The 17,008-nt window shown below is 40.5% G+C and overlaps 1 non-coding gene and 1 pseudogene across 1 annotated transcript; one reads left to right on the top strand and one right to left on the bottom strand.

Moving 5' to 3' along the window:
- Window positions 1–17,008, bottom strand: part of LOC110275726 (uncharacterized) — a 42,818-nt pseudogene that overhangs the window by 9,320 nt on the left and 16,490 nt on the right.
- LOC127742990 (small nucleolar RNA R71) lies at window positions 4,459–4,562 on the top strand. The gene has a single exon (XR_008004324.1). It is a non-coding gene; the product is annotated as a small nucleolar RNA R71 (small nucleolar RNA).

The raw sequence follows: 17,008 nt of genomic DNA, 5'->3' as shown, positions 1-17,008 counted from the left end.
AGGGACAACTTGATTTAGCCGCTTAGGCCTGGATTTTATTTCCTTGGACCCTCCTATCCATTGATGCTCAAAGCCTTGGATTATTTTTACCCTTGCCTTTTGGTTTTAAGGGCTATTGGCTTTTTCTGCTTGCTTTCTCTTTTTCTTTCTAATTTTTTTCGCCTTTTTTTTCGCAAGCTTTTGCTTTTTCACTGCTTTTTCTTGCTTCAAGAATCAATTTTCATGATTTTTCAGATTGTCAATAACATTCTCTTTGTTCATCATTCTTTCAAGAGCCAACAATTTTAACATTCATAAACAACAAGATCAAAATTATGCACTGTTCAAGCATTCATTCAGAAAACAAAAAGTATTGTCACCAAATCAATATAATTAAACTAAATTCATGGATAATTTCAAAATTCATGTACTTCTTGTTCTTTTGAATTAGAAACATTTTTTATTTAAGAGAGGTGAGGGATTCATGGAATTATTCATAGCCTTAAGACATAGTTACTCAATACTAATAATCATGAGGTAGAGACACAAAACATAAACACACATATAGCATAAAAACCAAAAAACAAAAAAAATAAGAACAAGGATTGAGTCCACCTTAGTGATGGTGGCGCTTTCTTCTTGAAGAACCAATGATGTCCTTGAGTTTTTCTATGTCTCTTCCTTGCTTTTGTTGCTCCTCCCTCATTGCTCTTTGATCTTCTCTAATTTCATGGAGAATGATGGAGTGCTCTTGATGTTCCACCCTTAATTAATCCACATTGTAACTCAAATCTTCTAGAGAAGTGTTGAGTTGTTCCCAATAGTTGTTGGGAGGAAAATGCATCCCTTGAGGCATCTCCGGGATTTCTTGGTGATGAGCTTCCTCATGCGTCTCTTGGGTTCCATGAGTGGGCTCTCTTGTTTGCTCCATCTTCTTCTTAGTGATGGGCTTGTCCTCCTCAATGGGGATGTCTCCTTCTATGATAACTCCAGCTGAGTAACATAGATGGCAAATAAGATGAGGAAAAGCTAGCCTTGCCAAGGTAGAGGTCTTTTCGGCTATTTTGTAGAATTCAAGGGAGATGACTTCATGAACTTCTACTTCCTCTCCAATCATGATGCTATGAATCATGATGGCCCGATCCACAGTAACTTCAAATCGGTTGCTAGTGGGGATGATGGAACGTTAGATGAACTCCAACCATTCCTCTAGCCACAAGCTTGAGGTCCAGTCTTCTTAGTTGAACCGACTTGCCTTTGGAGTCTCTTTTCCATTGAGCTCCTTCCACACATATATCCATAAGGACTTGGTCCAACCTTTGATTAAAGTTGACCCTTCTTGTGTAGGGGCGTGCATTTTCTTGCATTGTAGGCAAGTTGAACGCCAACCTCACATTTTCCAGACTAAAATCTAAGTATTTCCCCCGAACCATTGTAAGATAATTCTTTGGATTCGGGTTCATACTTTGGTCATGGTTCCTAGTGATCCATGCATTGGCATAGAACTCTTGAACCATTAAGATTCTGACTTGTTGAATGGTGTTGGTCAGAACTTCCCAACCTCTTCTTTGGATCTCATGTCGGATCTTCGGATACTCATTTTTCTTGAGCTTGAAAGGAACCTCAGGGATCACCTTCTTCTTGGCCACAACATCATAGAAGTGGTCTTGATGGGCTTTGGAGATGAATCTCTCCATCTCCCATGACTCGGAGGTGGAAGCTTTTGTCTTCCCTTTCCCTTTTCTAGAGGTTTCTCCGGTCTTAGGTGCCATAGGTGGTTATGGAAAAACAAAAAGCTATGCTTTTTACCACACCAAACTTAGAATATTGCTCGCCCTCGAGCAAAAGAAGAAAGAAAAGAAGAAGAGGAAGAGAAAATATGGAGGAGAGTGGGGGGAGGTGTATTCGGCCAAGGTATAGAAGAGGGGGTTGTGTTGTGTGAAAATGAAGAAGGATGGAGGGGTTTATATAGTGAGGGAGGGGGAGTAGGTTTGGCTATTTAGGGTGGGTTTGGGTGGAAAAGAAATTTTGAATTTTGAAGGTAGGTGGGGTTTATGGGGAAGGGTGGATGGATGTGAGTGGTGAAGGTGGGTAATTGGGAAGAGAAATTGAGGTGATTGGTGAAGGGAAATTGAGGTGATTGGTGAAGAGTTTTTGGGGAAGAGTGTTTAAGGGGAAGAGAGTTTGAATGTGAAGAAGAGGAGAGAAGGTGAGTTGAGGTAGGTGGGGATCCTGTGGGGTCCACAGATCCTGGGATGATCCTGTGGGGTCCATAGATCCTGAGGTGTCAAGGATTTACATTCCTGCACCAATTAGGCATGTAAAACACCTTTGCATACAATTCTGGCGTTTAAACACCGAAGTGATGCTTATGTTGGGCGTTCAATGCCCAATTGCAGCATGTTTCTGGCGTTGAACGCCAGTTCCATGCTTGTTTCTGGTGTTCAGCGCCAGCTCTCCTCAGGGTATATTCCTGGCATTCAAATGCCAGGATGCTGCTTGTTTTTGGCGTTCAATGCCAGATCCATGCTCTGTTCTGGCGTTGAATGCCAGCCAGATGCTCTTACTAGCGTTTGAACGCTAGCCAGATGCTCCTTACTGGCGTTTGAACGCCAGTAAGTCCTTCTTCCAGGGTGTGATTTTTCTTCTGCTGTTTTTTATTCTGTTTTTAATTTTAGTATTTTCTTCGTGACTCCACATGATTATGAACCTAATAAAACATAAAAAAACAATAAAAATAAAATAAAATAAATAAAAATTGCCTCCCAATAAGCGCTTCTTTAATGTCAATAGCTTGACAGTGGGCTCTCATGGAGCCACACAGGTGATCAGGTCAATGTTGTAGACTCTCAACACCAAACTTAGAGTTTGGCTGTGGCCTCCCAACACCAAACTTAGAGCTTGATTGTGGGGGCTTTGTTTGACTCTGTACTGAGAGAAGCTTTTCATGCTTCCTCTCCATAGTTGCAGAAGAAGATCCTTGAACTTTAAACACAAGGTAGTCCCCATTTAATTGAAGGACTAGTTCTCCTCTGTCAACATCAATCACAGCTCCTGTTGTGGCTAGGAAGGGTCTTCCAAGGATGATGCATTCATCCTCCTCCTTCCTAGTGTCTAAGATTATGAATCAGCAGGGGTGTAAAGGCCTTTAACCTTCACTAACACGTCCTCTACTAATCCATAAGCTTGTCTTACTGACTTGTCTGCCATTTGTAATGAGAATATGGCAGGTTTTACCTTAATGATCCCCAGCTTCTCCATTACAGAGAGTGGCATAAGATTTATACCTGACCCCAGGTCACACAGAGCTTTTTCAAAGATCATGGTGTCTATGGTGCAGAGTATTACGAATTTGCCAGGATCTTGTCTCTTTTGAGGTAAAGTTTACTGAACCCATGCATCTAGTTCACTAATGAGCAAGGGAGGTTCACCTTCCAAAGTCTCATTACCAAACAACTTAGCATTCAGCTTCATGATGGCTCCTAGATATTGAGCAACTTGCTCTCCAGTTACATCTTCATCCTCTTCAGAGGAAGAATAGTTCTCAGAGCTCATGAATGGCAGAAGGAGGTTTAGTGGAATCTCTATGGTATCTATATGAGCCTCAGATTCCTTTGGGTCCTCAATAGGGAACTCTTTCTTGCTTGAGAGACATCCCATGAGGTCTTCCTCATTGGGATTCACGTCCTCTCTTTCCTCTCTAGGTTCGGCCATGTTGATTATATCAATGTCTTGCACTCTCTTTTTGGATTCTCTTCAGTATTACTTGGGAGAGTACTAGGAGGAGTTTCAGTGACTTTCTTACTCAGCTGGCCCACTTGTGCCTCCAGATTTCTGATGGAGGACCTTGTTTCACTCATGAAACTTAAAGTGTCCTTAGACAGATCAGAGACTAAATTTGCTAAGTTAGAGGTACTCTGCTCAGAATTCTCTGTCTGTTGCTGAGAAGATGATGGATAAGGCTTGATATTGCTGAACCTATTTCTTCCACCATTATTAAAGCCTTGTTGGGGCTTTTGTTGATCCTTCCATGAGAAATTCAGATGATTTCTCCAGGATGAATTATAGGTGTTTCTATAAGGTTCACCCATGTAATTTACCTCTGCCATTGCAGGATTCTCAGGATCATAAGCTTCTACTTCAGAAGATGCCTCTTTAGTACTGTTGGATGCATTTTGCCATCCATTCAGACTTTGAGAAATCATGTTGACTTGTAGAGTCAACATTTTGTTTTAAGCCAATATGGCATTCAGAGCATCAATTTCAAGAACTCCCTTCCTTTGAGGCATCCCATTATTCACGGAATTTCTCTCAGAAGTGTACATGAACTAGTTATTTACAACCATGTCAATAAGTTCTTGAGCTTCTGCAGGCGTTTTCTTTAGGTGAATGGATCCACCTGCAGAATGGTCCAGTGACATCTTAGAGAACTCAGATAAACCATAATATAATATATCTATCATGGTCCATTCTGAAAACATGTCAGAAGGACATCTTTTGGTCATCTGCTTGTATCTTTCCCAAGCTTCATAGAGGGATTCACCATCTTTTTGTTTGAAGGTCTGAACATTCACTCTAAGCTTGCTCAGCTTTTAAGGAGGAAAGAACTTAGCCAAGAAGGCTGTGACCAACTTATCCCAAGAGTCCAGGCTATCTTTAGGTTGAGAGTCCAACCATGTTCTAGCTCTGTCTCTTACAGCAAAAGAAGTCCAACGATGTTCTAGCCCTGTCTCTTACAGCAAAAGGGAAAAGTATGAGCCTGTAGACTTCAGGATCTACTCCGTTAGTCTTAACAGTCTCACAGATATGCAAGAACTCAGTTAAAAACTGGTAGGGATCTTCTAATGGAAGTCCATGAAACTTGCAGTTCTGTTGCATTAGAGCAACTAATTGAGGTTTCAGCTCAAAATTGTTTGCTCCAATGGCAGGAATTGAGATGCTTCTTCCATCAAACTTGGACGTAGGTGCAGTATAATCACCAAGCATCCTTCTTGCATTATTGTTGTTGGGTTCGGCTGCCATCTCCTTTTCTTGTTCAAAAATTTCAGCAAGGTTGTCTCTGGATTGTTGTAATTTAGCTTCTTTTAGTTTCCTTTTCAAAGTCCTTTCAGGTTCTGGATCAGCTTCAACAAGAATGCCTTTTTTCTTGTTCCTGCTCATATGAGAAAGAAGAGAATAGAAAAGGTAGAGGAATCCTCTATGTCACAGTATAGAGATTCCTTTATGTTAGTAGAAGAAGAAGGGAATAAAGAAAGGAAAATCCAAATACAAGGGTGAGGATAGGGGCAGAGATTTGAGATGAAGAGAAGTGTTAGTAAATGAATAAATAAATGGAATAAGATGAGAGACAGAAGTTTTTGAAAATAATTTTGAAAAGGAGTTAATGATTTTCAAAAATTAAGATAAGAAATAAAATTAAAATTAAAATTTAAAATAATTAATTAATTAAAAAGAGGGAGGTATTTTCAAAAATTAGAGAGAGAAAAGTTGTTAGGTGGTTTTGAAAAAGATAAGAAATAAACAAAAAGTCAAATAGTTAGTTGAAAAAGATTTGAAAGTCAAATTTTGAAAAGATAAGAAGATAAGAAGATATTTTGAAATCAAATTTTTGAAAAAGAAAGATTTTTAAAATTTGAAAATTTGACTTGACTTACAAGAAACAACTAATTTTAAAAATTTTTGACTAAGTCAACCCAAATTTTAGAAATTTTGAGAGAAAAAAGGAAAAGATATTTTTTTTTATTTTTGAATTTTTAATGATGAGAGAGAAAAACACAAATATGACCCAAAACATGAGAATTTTGGATCAAAACCAATGATGCGTGCAAGAACACTATGAATGTCAAGATGAACACCAAGAACACTTTGAAGATCATGATGAACATCAAGAACATATTTTTGAAAACTTTTTGATGCAAAGAAAACATGCAAGACACCAAACTTAGAAATCTTTCATGTTTAGACACTATGAATGCAAAAATGCACATGAAAAATATCATAAAACACAAAACAAGAAATTTTAAAGATCAAACAAGAAGACTTACCAAGAACAACTTGAAGATCATGAAGAACACTATGAATGCATGAATTTTCAAAAAATGCAAGAACAAGATGAATATGCAATTGACACTAAACTTAAAACGTGACACAAGACTCAAACAAGAATCATAAAATATTTTTGATTTTATGATTTTATTAATTTTTTTGAATTTTATTTTATATTTTTCGAAAAACATATAGGAAAAAGGAACTAATGAATTCAAAGTCCTCAATCAAAATCCCAGGAATCATACCAGGTTAGTCTAAAGCTTGATGGCCAGCCAAGCTTCAGCGTACCATTTTGAAACTCTAGAATTCATTCTTAAAAACTCTGAAGGATTTTTCGAAAATAAAGGAAAAATTTTGAAAAATATTTTTGAAAACTTTTTGAAAAGGAAATAAAAAAGAAAATTACCTAATCTGAGCAACAAGATGAACCGTCAGTTGTCCATACTCAAATAATCCCCGGCAACGGCGCCAAAAACTTGGTGCACAAAATTGTGATCTCTTATAATGGCATTCAACTTGGTGTGCGCATTTACTAACTCAGCACTTTCTTCACAACCTCACACAACTAACCAGCAAGTGCACTGGGTCATCTAAGTAATAAATCTTACGTGAGTAAAGGTCGATCTCATGGAGATTGTTAGTATGAAGCAAGCTATGGTCATCTTGTAAATCTCAGTCAGGCGGATAATAAATGGTTATGGAGTTTTCGAATAATAATAATAAATAAACTGAAAATAAAGATAGAAATACTTATGTAAATCATTGGTGGGAATTTCAGATAGGCGTATGAAGATGCTGTGCTCCTTCTGAATCTCTGCTTTCCTACTGCCTTCATACAATCCTTTTTACTCCTTTCCATGGCAAGCTGTATGTAGGGCATCACCGTTGTCAATGGCTACATCCCATCCTCTCAGTGAAAAAGGTCCAAATGCTCTGTCACGGCACGACTAATCATCTGTCAGTTCTCGATCATGTCGGAATAGAATCCCTTGGTTCTTTTGCATTTGTCATCACGCCCAACAATCGCGAGTTTGAAGCTCGTCACAGTCATTCAATCCCGAAATCCTACTCGGAATACCACAGACAAGGTTTAGACTTTCCGAATTCTCATGAATGCCGCCATCAATTCTAGCTTATACCACGAAGATTCTGGTCAAGGAATCCAAGAGATATACGCCCGGTCTAAGGTGAACGGAAGTGGTTGTCAGTTACGCGTTCATAGGTGAGAATGATGATGAGTGTCACGGATCATCACATTCGTCATGGTTAAGTGCAACGAATATCTTAGAACAGGAATAAACTGAATTGAAGAGAAAATAGTAGTAATTGCATTAAAACTTGAGGTACATCAGAGCTCCACACCCTTAATCTATGGTGTGTAGAAACTCCACCGTTGAAAATACATAAGTGATGAAGGTTCAGGCATGGCCGAATGGCCAGCCCCCATAAACGTGATCAATAGCCTCCTAAGATGAATAATAGAATAAAACTGAGACCAGAGATGTAACGTGGTCAAAAGATGACTAATACACTAGTAAAAAGTTCTATTTATACTAGACTAGCTACTAGGGTTTACAAAAGTAAGTAATTGATGCAGAAATCCACTTCCAGGGCCCACTTGGTGTGTGCTTGAGCTGAGCTTGAGCTTTACACGTGCAGAGGCTTCTTTTGGAGTTGAACGCCAAGTTGTAACGTGTTTTCGGCGTTCAACTCTGGTTCGTGACGTGTTTCTGGCGTTTGACTCTAGAATGCAACATGGAACTTGCGTTGAGCGCCAGTTTACATCATCTAATTTCGAATAAAGCATGGACTATTATATATTTCTGGAAAGATCTGGATGTCTAATTTCTAACGCCATTGAGAGCGCGCCATTTGGAGTTCTATAGCTCTAGAAAATCTATTTCGAGTGCAGGAAGGTTAGAATCCAACAGCATCAGCAGTCATTTGTCAGCCTCCTTATCAGGGTTTTGCTCAGGTCCCTCAATTTCAGCCAGAAATTACCTAAAATCACAGAAAAACACACAAACTCATAGTAAAGTCCAGAAATGTGAATTTAGCATAAAAACTAATGAAAAAATCCCTAAAAGTAGCTAGATTATACTAAAAACTATCTAAAAACAATGCCAAAAAGCGTATAAATTATCCGTTCATCACTGATTAATTGATTAAATGTATAGACCTTATGTATTGATGTTCTTGTATGTAGCTTAAAAAAAGAAAAAAAAGAGAGAAAAACAAAAGAAGAAAAGAAAAAAAAAGAGAAAAAAAATGTGAAAAAGAAAACAAAAGAAAAAAAATAGAAAAAGAAAAGAAAAGAAAAAAAAGCAATAAAAGGGGACAAAATGCCCCAAAGTAAAGTTCAATAAAAGTCAATGCATATGTGTGGTAAATCAAAAAGAGAACATATGAGTATGTGAAAAAGTGAAGAATGGGTAGTTAGATTAGTACTTAATTGTATAGGTTATCATATAGTTTAGGTGGAAAGTTTAAGCTTGTCAAAGATTCAAATTTCAAGCTCACTAATATGCATCCTTACCTTGACCCTAGCTCCATTACAACCTAAAGAAAAGACCTCATGATACTTGTATGCATGCATGAAATATAAGTTGATTGTCAGAAGAAAAACAAATCTTGGAAAGCATGATTAGGAGAGAATTGAGAGAATCGACCCTACACACTTGAGCGACTAGAGTGCAAACACCTCCGGTGAGGGTTCGATGCTCAATTCCATGATTCTCGGCTTTCATGAGTGTTCTTCGTGCAAGTGTACTTGAACTTCATTTTGATATTCGAATTGGTAGGATTCATGAATCGTCATATGATCTTGGCCCTAATTGTGCATGTATGACTTGGAGGATTGATTTATTTTTAACCAAGTAGGCAGAATCATTTTGCATTTAGTTGTATTTATATAGATAGATGCATATAGTTTAGGTTGCACTTAGATTAGCTCACATTGAATAAATGTTGATGCCCTTTGCTTTCTCTTGGTTTAAGCATGAGGACATGCTTGGTTTAAGTGTGGAGAAGTTGATAAACCCCATTTGTAGGGTTTATCTTGTATTGATTTTTGGGGATTTTATCACCTTTTACCCACATTTATTCAATGAAATAGCATGGTTTTGTAACTTCTCCTTTAATTGTGCTTAAGAGTGAAAACATGCTTTTTAGGTCTTAAAATAGCTAAATTTAATTCACCTTAATTCCATTAGATGCCTTGATATGTTTGTTAAGTGATTTCAGATTTAGGAGGCAAAGATTAGATCAAGAGAATAAAGGAAAAGCATGTAAAAATGGAGAACTCATGAAGAAATGTAGGAATCGCAAAAGCTGTCAAGCCGACCTCTTCGCACTTAATCGACCATAACTTGAGCTACAAAGATCCAAATAATGCACTATGCTTTATTCGTTTGCCTTCCAAGTGTTTGATAAAATGCTTGGTTAGATTTTAAAGTAGAATTTTGTGCTCTTGGCTTGGAAAGGTAACTTAGGACTTCTTGAGTTGCTAATGTCCAAGTGATTGATGATTGGGATCCATTGACTCTATTTCTCACTAATTGAATTAGTGGAGAGTTAGGACTTATAGACTAGGATTGATATAGCTCATTTGACTTTCTTTTACTAGTTAGAGGATGACTTAATGGGATTAATCCTTGCCAATTCTCATATTGTGGTTAGTGATGACTTAATGGGATTAATCCTTGCCAATTCTCATATTGTGGTTAATGATTAAGATAGAGATCCTTGACCACCAAACCTTGCCAATACCTTTTAGCTATTAGTTTACTTTTTTTGCCATTTATCTTTCATGTTTCTTATCAAAACCCCAAAAATAACTCATAACCAATAACAAGACACTTTATTGTAATTCCTAAGGAGAACGACTCGAGGTTCCAATACTTTGGTTTATAAATTTAGGGGTTTGTACTCGTGACAAACAAATTTTTGTATGAGAGGATTATTGTTGGTTTAGAGACTATACTTTACAACGAGACTTCATTGGTCAATTCTAAACTGTCAAAAATCCAATCATCAAGCGCGTCCATGAGGATTATGGCTTAGCCGCTAAACGCGCCGGCTCGTAGCTTGGCTCCTGGCTTTGGCTCTGGTGGCACAAAATCTGCGCGGACGCGCCATGTGCGCGCGTGCGCCACTGCTGAAGTTTCCAAAGCTCAATTTTCCATGCTCCTTTCCTTTATGCATGCTCCCATTCTCTCCTCCAAGTCATCAGTGCCCTATAAACTCTGAAACCACTTAACACACAGTCACGGTATCGAATGGTACTAGAGGAGGATTAAGAATATATCTAATTTAGTGCAAAAGAAGCATGTTTTCATCCATGAGGCAAAATTGGGAACGGAACACAAAATCATGTATTTTCATATGAATAAGTGTGTAGGATCATTGATAAAACCCTCGAAATCAATACAAGATAAACCCTAAAAATGGGGTTTATCAACCTCCCCACACTTAGATTATAGCATGTCCTCATGCTTAGAGAAAAGCAAAACACCAAAGGATCACAAAGGCATGAGATTCATGAGGTGCAATCTACTTATATGAATGCAACTAAGATTGGTGCTACTATCCACTTGGTTAAGAGCAAATCGATCTTCCTAAGATACATTCAAGCACATAGGGCAAGATGGTAGGCAATGCACGAAACTTACCAATTTTAATCATCAAAGTGAGATATGCGCAACTTGCTTGAAGAATGCTTGTGAGAGCCGGGAACAAGGATTTGAGCTTCGAACCCTCACCGGAAGTGTTTGCACTCTATCCCTCGGTGTATCGGGTTAATCACTCAATTCTCCCCTATTTCATGCTTTTCTAAAATTTGTTCTTCCTCTAACAATCAACAATTATTACATGCATGCGCACATGTACTATGAGGTCTTTCCTAGGTTGTAATGGGGCTAGGGTCAAGGTGGGGTTATATATTTGGCTAAGTGGGCTAAAAATTGGATCGTTTGATTAACCTAAACTTTCCACCTAACCTATATACATCCTATACAATTATACACTAGTCTAGCTACCATTCCTCACTTTTTCACATACTCACGCATTTCCTTTTCATTTCGCAACACTTATGCATTGATTCTTTATTGAGCTTTACTTTGGGGCATTTTGTCCCCTTTTTTGCTTTCTTTTTCTTCTTTTTCTTTCTTTTCTATTTTTTCTTCTTTTCTTTTTCTTTTGTTTTTCTTATTTTTTCTTTCTTTCATTATTTCTTTCAAGACTATCAATGAAAAAGGTCTTACATTTAATGAAAGCACGAGTATGTACCCGATTCCCAAATATAGAAATATAAAACAAAAACATCCTTTTTTCTCAACCAATGTCCCACCCTGTTTCCCCACACTTGAATGACACACACGCACTAGATTAATCCAATCAAAGATCCACATAAGGACATTCATAGTTTTTCGCTTCTTGGCTTGTAATGTGCTAGAATTAAGAATGAGTGGGTTAAGCGTGGGCTCAAAGTTGGTTGAAAGGGTTGTTCATATGGTAAGGCTATTTTGGGTAGTGGCTAAGTGAATTGATGGCCTCAATCATATACATGTATTTACACATATAACAATGGACATATAGAGTCAAACAAAGTAAGGATCACAGTCATAGAGAGAAAACAATGCACACAAGAAGGAAGATAAATGACTATAAGATGTAGCCACGCAACAAGGCTCAAAACTCACTTGCTTGTGTTCTTAACTCAAAATCCATGTTCCAAAGTACAATCTTCGAACAAGCTTAGCATCAAAAGTTTTTTCAAATTGGTAAGGTTGCCCTAAAATCTTAGTTTCCTAGGAGAGAATTCATTACTCCAACCAAGTAGACTTATCATGCAAATGGTGTCAAAGAAAACCTAATCATGTAACCTATCCTAACTAACAAAGAGATTCAAAAGTTTATTCGGGTGTTACCTACGGAGATCAGTCGGCCGACCTCCCCACACTTAAAACTTAGCACGGTCCTCTATGCTATAAGTGATGCGCAGTGGGTTACCGGATGCAGAATATCCTTCATCTCCTTCATCAGTGCTATCTCCGCTTGAGGTTGCGGTGGACATGGAGATATCCAGTTCCTCCATAGGTGGGGTGACAACACTTAGAAGCTTCTTCACATGAGCATATCGGCGTTGGTTTTGCCGCTTATAACGGTCCAACTTCCTGTGAAGGTCTTCAAGGCGTTGGTTGGACGATTTCGGTGGTGCGGATGAAGTAGTAAGGTTACAAGTGGGAATGGCCATGCCAAGGTCCTCGGTAACCACCGGGGGTTTGAGGCACCTCTTGGTCGGAACAACATCACCTTCGACCGGGATTAAGGCCCTCCGGTCCTTGGTCTTGCGGTGAACACCGGCCGCTGTGATTAATTCGGTTACCATAGCAGGAAAGGGCAAGTTTCCCTTAACATGAATACGCCTCATGGCTTGTCAGATGGCAAGCGGGATGTCGACCGGTTTCTCGGTTAGGATTCACCAAACCAATAAGGCAAGCTCGGCGGTAATGGATGACCCATGGGTGCTTGGAAGCACGTAGTGAGCTAGGATTTGGGCCCATGCCGCGGCTTCTTGAGTGAGGAAATGTGCATCGATGCCCTTAGGCCTTTGCTTCATACTCCCTCGAATCCAAGAGGCTTCGAGTATGGCTATTACTCGGAGAATCGCATCCCAATCAAACCCATGTTCGCAGCGTGCCGACAAAACTTCTTGATAGGCGTCATACCCATCCGCTAATGGCCCGGTCTTAAGCACTCCTTGGATGGCTTCCACCGTGATCGGGACTTGCTTTCGGCGCACAAAAATTGATGTGAGAAGGGGTGAGTAGTAGTTGGAGTAAAACTCCACCACCCAGGATAAGTTGGCCTTCTTTGGTTGTCTCATTAGAAACCCCCACTGCCTCCGCTCAATGCGGGGCATCACCATCGGAGCGATGTGAGCCGGAAGGACTAGAAGGGGCTTCGGGTGATAGTTTTGCTCAGTCATTATGGGATGGACAAGTTCGCAGTAGCGGTTAGGAAACTTGCTTGAGTTCCTTGGAGGATTGTCCTTCTCTAATGCATCAATGTTGGCGGTGCCCCTTGCCTTCTTGAGGAGGGGCATGGCCTTAGGTTCTTGGTGTGCTCTATTAGCAGTTGGTTTCTTTGGGGCTTTTCTCTTGTCTTTCTTAGTGATCATCCTTGGGAGGGAGAGAAGTAATGGAGGTATAGGTGAGAGAGAGGAGTAGAAGAAAGGTGGAGAAATAGAAGAGAGAGAAAATATGGGGGCCGCCGAAGGTGGGTGGTCGTCGGAGGTAGCTGAGAGGGGGGCGTGGGGTGGTATAGAGGAGGGGATTAAAGAAAGAAGATGGAGAATGGTAGAAGGGCAGAGAAATTGAAATGTAGGTGCGCTAGTTTATTTTTCATGTGCGCGCACGGTGATCGATGGCGCAGGTGGGCAGGGGTAGGAAGGGCGCGCGCGCGCCAAGTGCGTGCATGCGTGGAAGTGGTTGTGCCAGTAGCACAATGTTGGCCCAGGAGTTGCGCAATTCTCTGGACTTTGTACCAGAAGTTGGCTGCAGGAGTGGTGGTGCGCGCGTGCACAGGGTGCGGACGTGCGGAGGCCGTGGTGATCAGATTGGTGCGGCGCAGCATGTGCGCGGGCGCGGCAGTGGTGTTGTGCCTCTGGCTCAAAGCGGGCCTAGGTATGGTGCAACTCTCTGGAAAATGAACCAAAGGTGCGGCAGGGCAATCGACGCGGGCGCGGCATGTGCGCTCGCACGTCGATTCACGAGGTGGTAGATCGGTGTGCGCGCGCCAAGTGTGTGTACGCGCAAAGGGGGTTGGGCACGGGCATGAAGCTATCTCGGAGTTGGCACAACTCTCGGGTCCTTGGCCTGGGAATTGCGGCAGTAAATCAGCGCGGATGCGGCATGTGCGCGGTCGCGCGCATTTCATTTTGAGCATATGGACGCGCTGGCGCACGGTGCGCGTCAGCGCGAATGAAGTTGTGCTAGGGGCCTAACGTTGGCACGAGAGTGGCCCAACTCTCTGGAAAATGTATGGGCCTGCATCCGCGCTATGGACGCGTGCGCGCACAGCGTGCGCTCGTGTCCCTACTCCCTTTTTTTTATGAGCATGAAAAATGCACATCTTATCATAAATTCAGCAAGTAGCTAGCCAAGGCCCAAAAATGGGGTGTTTTCTACCATTTCAAGTAATCCATAGTGCAAACTTCTATGAACAATAAAATCAAGTCTAGCTAAACAAGTCAAGGACTAAGCAATCACAAATCAAAGAAGAGTTCAATGGCTACATACAAAGAGGGCAAAAAAGATAGATCTCACCATGGTGGGGTATCTCCCACCTAGCACTTTTGTTTAATGTTCTTAAGTTGGACTTCCACTAGCTCAATGCCCTTTGTCAAGAGGTACATCTTCCAAAAGGAATACCTCAATCTCCTTGGTGCTCTTCCTTTGCTCACCATGATACAATTTGAGATGGTGCCCATTTACCTTGAAAATATCCGGACTTGAGGGATGACGCAAATGGTAGACTCCATAAGGTTCCGCTTTCTCTACTTGATAGGGTCCCTCCCATCTTGATCTTAGCTTTCCGGGCAACAATCTCAACCTTGAGTTGTAAAGGAGGACTAGTTCACCGGGCCTAAATTTCCTTCTCCTAATGTTCTTATCATGGATGGCTTTCATCTTTTCTTTGTAAAGCCAAGAGTTGTCATAGGCCTCTAATCTCAAACATTCTAATTCTGCCAATTGAAGCTTCCTCTCAACTCTAGCCCCACCCAAATTTAGATTGCATTCCTTGATGGCCCAGTATGCTTTGTGTTCAATTTCTACCGGTAAGTGGCAAACTTTATCATACACCAACCGAAAGGGACTCACGCCAATCGGTGTTTTGTATGCCGTTCGGTATGCCCAAAGTGCGTCGGTAAGCTTGGCACTCCAATCTTTTCTACTAGGTTTCACAATCCTTTCCAATACATGCTTGATTTCCCGATTGGAAACCTCGGCTTGGCCGTTCGTTTGGGGGTGATAGGCCGTGGCAACTTTATGTATGATGCCGTACTTCTTCATGAGCCCTTCCATTCTTTTGTTGCAAAAGTGTGAACCTTGGTCACTCACAATTGCTCGCGGTGACCCAAAGCGACAAATTATATTATTCCTCATAAAGGAGAGAACTACATTAGCATCGTCCGTTCGGGTGGGTATCGCTTCCACCCATTTGGAGACATAATCTACGGCTAGTAAAATGTAGAGAAAACCATTAGAGTTTGGGAATGGCCCCATAAAGTCGATACTCCATACATCAAAGATTTCACAAAAAAACATGTTTTGTTGGGGGATTTCATCCTTCTTAGAGATATTTCCAAATCTAAGGCATTGAGAACAAGATTTGCAATAAAGAGAAGAGTCTTTAAGAAGAGTTGGCCACCAAAATCCACAATCAAGGACTTTTCTTGCCGTCCTTTGAGGTCCATAATGTCCACCTCCCTCGGAGGAATGGCAAGCGTCCAAGATTGCTTGGAATTTGGTTTGGGGGATGCACCTTCGGACTACTTGGTCCGCTCCACATCTCCAAAGGTAGGGATCATCCCATACATAATATTTGGATTCACTTTTTAGCTTATCCTTTTGATGTTTGGAGAGGTTAGGAGGAAAGGTGCGTGAAACCAAGTAGTTTGCCATTAGAGCATACCAAGGAATAACTTCCGAGATTGAATGTAAGCCCTCAAGGGGAAAAGAATCATTGATAGGAGCGGCATCGCCGTTGGTGTGTTCATGGCGACTTAAGTGATCCGCCACTAGGTTTTGCGAACCACTCCTATCTTTGATTTCCAAATCAAATTCTTGCAACAATAAAACCCATCTAATCAATATTGGTTTGGATTCCTTCTTAGCTAACAAATATTTTAACGCCGCATCATCTGAGTACACTACTACCTTGGAACCAAGAAGATAGGCTCGGAATTTATCCAAAGTAAAAACAATAGCCAAGAGTTCCTTCTCGGTAGTAGTGTAATTGGATTGGGCTCCATCTAGTGTTTTTGATGCATAGGCTATGACATATGGATTCTTACCCTCGCGTTGTGCTAACACGGCTCCCACCGCATAGTTTGAAGCATCGCACATTATTTCGAACGGCCGACTCCAATCCGGCCCTCTTACGATAGGAGCTTGTGTCAATGCCACTTTAAGCTTGTCGAAAGCTTCCATGCACTCCTTGCTTAGATCAAACTCAATGTCCTTTTTCAATAGTCAAGATAGAGGCAATGCTACCTTACTAAAGTCCTTGATAAATCTTCGGTAAAATCCTGTATGTCCAAGGAACGAATGGACTTTTCTCTCGAAGGAGGGGTAAGGCAAGCTAGAGATAACATTGATTTTTGCCGGATCTACGGAAATACCTTCTTTGGAAACAATATTTCCTAAAACAATGCCTTGCCTAACCATGACATGGCACTTTTCAAAATTTAAGACAAGGTTTGATTTAGTGCATCTTTCCAAACAAGAGGCCCCTCTCATCATCAAATCCCTGAGATGCCTCAAGGGATGCACTTTCCTCCACAAAACTATTGGGAGCAACTGAACACCTCCCTAGGAGAATTGTGTTCCAACATGGGACAACTAAGGGTGGAGCACCAAGAACATTCCATTCTCCTCCATGAAATTAGAGAAGATCAAAGAATCATGAGAGAGGAGCAACAAAGACAAGGAAGAGACATTGAGGAGCTCAAGCACTCCATAGGATCTTCAAGAGGAAGAACAAGCCGCCATCACTAAGGTGGACCCGTTCTTTAATTTCCTTGTTCTTTATTTTTCTGTTTTTCGAAAATTATGCTTATGTTTATCTATATTTGTGTCTTGTGATCATTAATGTCTTAGTGTCTATGCCTTAAAGTTATGAATTTCCTATGAATCCATCACCTTTCTTGAATAAAAACGTGCTTAATTGAAAAGGAAAGAATTGCATGAATTTTGAA

This window comes from Arachis duranensis, chromosome 1, assembly GCF_000817695.3.
Source record: "Arachis duranensis cultivar V14167 chromosome 1, aradu.V14167.gnm2.J7QH, whole genome shotgun sequence".
Taxonomy (NCBI): Eukaryota; Viridiplantae; Streptophyta; class Magnoliopsida; order Fabales; family Fabaceae; genus Arachis; species Arachis duranensis.
Note: the sequence above shows the minus strand (reverse complement) of the source record. Positions and strands in the feature narration are given on the sequence as shown.